We start from the raw sequence: 5,511 nt of genomic DNA, 5'->3' as shown, positions 1-5,511 counted from the left end.
CCTTCAAGGCTCAGGGGTCCAAGATTATCTTCTGTGTCTGTGTTAATTGGTTTCCCTTTTCTTTGTTGAAGAGCATCTGTGGAGTCCTTGTGCCTAGTCCATCAACTTGCTGGAAGCGATTTGGGCCATTTTGAATCAGACAAACATATGATCTACTATACTGGGAATGACAAATTGAAGAGGAATGGTGTGGCATTCATCATCACAAAGGATGTTTCAAGATCTTTCCTGAAGTACAATGCTGTCAATGTAGGATAATATCCATACACCTACAAGGAAGACCTGTTAATGCTACTATTATTCAAATATATGCACCAACCACCAAAGCCAAAGATGAGGAAATTGAAGATTTTTATCAATTTTTGTAGTCTGAAATTGACCAAAGGTGCAATCAATATGTATTAATTATCACTGGTGATTAGAATGCAAAAGTTGGAAACAAAGAAGAATCACCAGTAGTTGGAAATTTTGGCCTTGGGCACATAAATAATGCAGGAGATCACATGATAGAATTTTGCATGACCAATGATGTATTCATTGCAAATACCTTTTCAACAACACAAATGGTAGCTATACATGTGGGCTTCACCAGATGGAGTACCCAGGAATCAGATTGGCTACATCTGTGGCAAGTGGCAATGGAAAAGCTCAATATCTTCAGCCAAAAAAAGGCCAGGAGCTGATTGTGAAACAGACCATCAACTGCTCATATGCAATTTCAATTTGAAGTTGAAGACAATTAAAACAAGTCCACAAGAGCCAAAATATGACCTTAAATATATCCCTCCTGAATTTAGAGACCATCTAAAGAACAGATTTGGTGCATTGAACATCAATGACTGGAAACCTGAAGAATTGTGGTATGGCATGAAGAATATAATCTGTGAAGAAAGCAAGAGGTCATTAAAAAGACAAGAAGAGAAGAAAAAAACAAAATGGATGTCAGAAGAGACTCTGAAACTTTCCCTTGAATAGAGAGTAGCTAAGCAAATGGAAGAAACGACAAGATAAAAGAGCTGAAAAGAAGATTTCAAAGAGCACCTCAAGCAGACAAAGCCAATTACTCTAATGAAATGTGCAAACACCTGGAATTAGAAAAAAAAAAGGGAAAAACACACTCAGCATTCCTCAAGCTGAAAGAACTGAAGAAAGAATGTAAGCCTCAAGTTGCAATATTGAAAATTTCTATGGGTAAAACATTGAATGATGCAGGAAGCATCAAAAGAAGACAGAAGGAATACACAGAGTCACTGTACCAAAAAAACAAAAACCAAAAAAACTGGTCAATCTTCATCCATTTCAGGAGGTGGCATATGATCAAGAACCAATAGTATTGAAGGAAGAAGTCAAAGATGGAACTGAAGGAATTGGCAAACAACAAGGCTCCAGGAATTGATGAAATACCCATTGGGGTGTTTCAACAAACAGATGCCCCACTGGAGGCACTCACTCGATTATGCCAAGAGATTTGGAAGAAAGCTACCTGGCCAACTGACTGGAAGAGATCCATATTTGTTCCCATTCCAAAGACAGGTGATCCCACAGAATGTGGAAATTATTGGACAATATCATTAATATTGCATGCAAGTAAAATCTTACTGAAGATAATTAAAAAATGGTTGCAGCAGTATATTGACAGAACTTGCAGAGGTGCAAGCTGGATTTGGAAAAGGATGTGGAACAAGGGCTATCATTGCTAATGTCAGATGGATCTTGACTCAAAGCAAAGAATATTAGAAAGATGTTTAGCTGTGTTTTATTGACTATGCAAAACCATTTGATTGTGTGGGTCATAACAAATTGTGGATAACATTGAGAAGAATAGGAATTCCAGAACACTTAATTGTACTCATAAGGAATATATACATAGACAAGGAGGCTGTCATTTGAACTGAACAAGGGGACACTGCATGGTTCAAAATCAAGAAGAGAATACATCTGGGTTGTATCCTTTCACCATACTTATTCAATCTATATGCTGAGCAAATAATCTGAGAGGCTGGACTATATGAAGAAGAACATGGCATCAAGATTGGAGGAAGAATCATCAATAACCTGAGGTACTCTGATGACACAACTTTGGTTGCTGAAAATGAGGAGGACTTGAAGCATTTACTGATGAAGATTGAAGAATACAGTCTGCAGTATGGATTACATCTCAGTATAAAGAAAACAAAATCCTGAAGAGGCAAAAAAAAAAAAAAAAATAGCTTCTCTCCTGTAGTGTGCCCAGCAGTTCCCTCTCACATCTTAGTGCCTGAAAACTAGGTGCAGCAGTTTGGAATGGGGATTCTGGTGCTCTGAACAGCTCATTAAATCAGAGTACACCAAACTCAGGGAAGTAGGATTAGAAAGGAGAAAGGGACAATGCAATTACCTGAGGGGGAAAAAAAAATAACAAAAACAGGTGAACCTTCCCTGTGGAGCACCCACAGACAAGCAAAAGGGAATAAAAGACCTTCTTATGGGAGCGCTGACCAGCAGGCAAGAAAGGGCACTGGAGACCTCCCTGGGGCAGTGGAAAGACCACACTACACAAGAGAACTTGCGATCACTCCACAGATGTACCTTCAGCACATGCTTTTATAGGTAAACTTAGCACCCTGGGAGGGAACTGAGATTTCTCTGGCTCTGGTACCACTGAAGTGTGGGAGCAGTGAGGAAAATAAAGCCACAAGTGGACAGGCCCATGAACTCCCATTGTGGATTGGGACAGTTATCTTTGTTCAGCTTTTTGGCATGGAGGACCCTAGAAAGCAGGGCTTTTGTGGCTTTCTGAACCTGGCAGAAAGTGGAAGCCCCCTAACAATTGGAGTCTTTGCTGAACTTGAGCTGCATGTCTGTGAGTAACAGTGTAACATCATCATTAGCAACCTGCTCAAAGACCTAGAAATCACTCCTGGCACCTTGGAGTTTCTCTTTGTTTTCTCTTTGCTTCCCCTTCACCTCTACCCAACCTCATTAAAAAAAAAAAAAAAACATATTCAGCCACCATAATACCTGCTGGCTCCACTCCTAAATTCCATTTACAACAAATAGAGACCTACATCCACATTCCACACAGGTATTCCATCATCACAAAGAAAACTGCAGAACAACCCAGCACACCTCAATTAATAGCCCCCAAATTAAATATAGCAGCTCCATCTTTTCAAAATAATAACTTATAAAACCAAGACAAAACAAATCAATACATAAATAACAGTTAAAAACAACTCCCAAATGTGTAGGAAACAACAGGCAAAGTAAAAAAAAAAAAAAAAAAAAAAAGGATAAGGCATTAGAGGTAAAAATCCCAAACAAAAGTCTCATTAAACATAGAGAAAGAGGAGGCAATAGAATTATAAGAGAAGGAATTTTGAAGGAATGTTTATAGAGCTCTACAAGAGCTTAAGGAAACCCCAAACAGAAACAAAGAAAACACAGACAATAATAGCCTGGAAGAACTCAGGAAAACCATTCAAGAACAAAATAACAAGATTAATGCAAAATCAGAACTCATGCAAAAACAGCAGTTAGAAATCCAGAAGATGAATACCAAAATCACAGAACTGCACGATACAGTGGAAGCACAAAAGAACAAGACAGAATTGGCTGAAGAACACATTTCCCAGCTAGAAGACAGATCCCTGGACACCAGCCTGTGTGAAGAAAAATCAGAACAAAGATTTAAGAGAAATGAAGAGAACCTAAGAGTTAAATGTGACAACATGAAAAGAAACAACATATGCATCATTGGAATTCCAGAACAAGAAGAGGAAAAAAAAAAAAAAAATCCACTGAAAAAATTGTGCAAGACATATTGCCAGAAAACTTCCCCCATATCATGAAGGAAGAGAAGATATTTATCCAAGAAGCTTATAGAACCCCATACAGGATAGATCCCAAGAGAAAAACACTGAGACATATCATACTCAAACTCTCCAAAACCAAGGACAAAGAAATAATTTTGCAAGCTGACCAGGACAAAAGAAATATTACTTATAATAATCAAACAGTTAGGCTGAGGTCTGATCACTCAGCAGAAACCATGCGGACAAGAAGGCAATAGGACAGGATATATGAAACATTGAAGGAAAGGAACTTCCAACCAAGAATCCTATATCCAGCCAATTGTCCATCAAATATGAGGGTGAAATCGAGACATTCTCAGACAAACAGAAATTAAGGGATTTTGTGAAAAACAGACCAATCCTATAAGAAATGCTTAAGGAAGTCCTTTCAATAGAAAATCCAAAACAGAGAACAACAAAATCAGGATACATGACATCAACACTAAAACCAAATCAGAAAGAGATGCTCAAAATAAGATCATAAAACTTTATACACTAAAAATCAAGGATGCCAATCTGTACATGACAACAAAAAACAAACAAAATAAAGGGAATAAAATTCTAGGTACAAACATCTAAATGGAGAAGAAAAAAGAACAATGTCCTCATAGAACAGACTGTTCTAAAAATGTAGAGACAAGAATTCACTCCAAGTTAACCACAGAGAAAATTAACAATCCCCCTAAGCAAATCCAGAAGTAATGAGAACATATGGGTTTAATAAGCACAAAACCAACAATAAAGAAGAGAAGAGAGGAAGCACTTGAAAACAAATTGAACTCAGCACAGAAAAGTATATGGACCAAGGAAACTCCAATATAATGACACACACAAAAAAAAATAGAATGATAGCAATAAATTCATACTTATCAATAATTACACTCAATGTGAATGGACTAATATACTCATTAATAGAATGAGAGTGGCAGACTGGATAAGAAAAGAAGACCCACCAATATGCTCTCTACAAGAGATCCACCTTAGACACAAAGATAAAAATAAATTAAGAGTTAAGGGATGAAAAAAAAAAAAAAAAAAAAAGATACCAAGCCAACAGTAACCAAAAAAGAGCAGAAGTGCCAATATTAATTTCTGATATAATAGACCCCAAGGTGTAAAACAACATAAAAGAAAAAGAAGGACTGTATGATACTGAAAAGGTCAATTGACCAAAAAGACATTACAATAATGAATATTTATGCACCCAATGAAAGTGCTCTAAAATATGTGAAACAAATATTAATTGAATTAAAAAGGACAATAGACAACTCTACAATAATAGTAGGAGACTTTAACATATCAGTGTCAAGGAGGGATAGATCAACTAGAAAAAAACTCAACAAAGATACAGAAGAACTCAACAACACAATCAACCAACTCAACCTCATAGATATATACAGAGCATTCCACCTAACAAAAGCACATTCACATTTTTCTCAAGTGCACATAGATCCCTCTCCAGGATAGATCACATGTTAAGGACATAAAACAAGCCTCAATAAGTTAAAAAAACATTGAAATATTACAAAGCATCTTCTCTGAGCACAATGGTATAGAATTAGAAATCAATAATAGGAAGATCAAGGAAAAAACATCAAACATGTTGAAGTTGAACAATTCACTGCTCAAAAACTACTAGGCAATAGAAGAAATCAAAAGTGAAATTAAAAAAAAAAAA

Source organism: Orycteropus afer, unplaced genomic scaffold (assembly GCF_000298275.1).
Source record: "Orycteropus afer afer isolate SDZICR_OR568_19922 unplaced genomic scaffold, OryAfe1.0 scaffold00283, whole genome shotgun sequence".
In the NCBI taxonomy this organism is placed as follows: domain Eukaryota; kingdom Metazoa; phylum Chordata; class Mammalia; order Tubulidentata; family Orycteropodidae; genus Orycteropus; species Orycteropus afer.
This window is presented reverse-complemented; position numbering follows the sequence as displayed.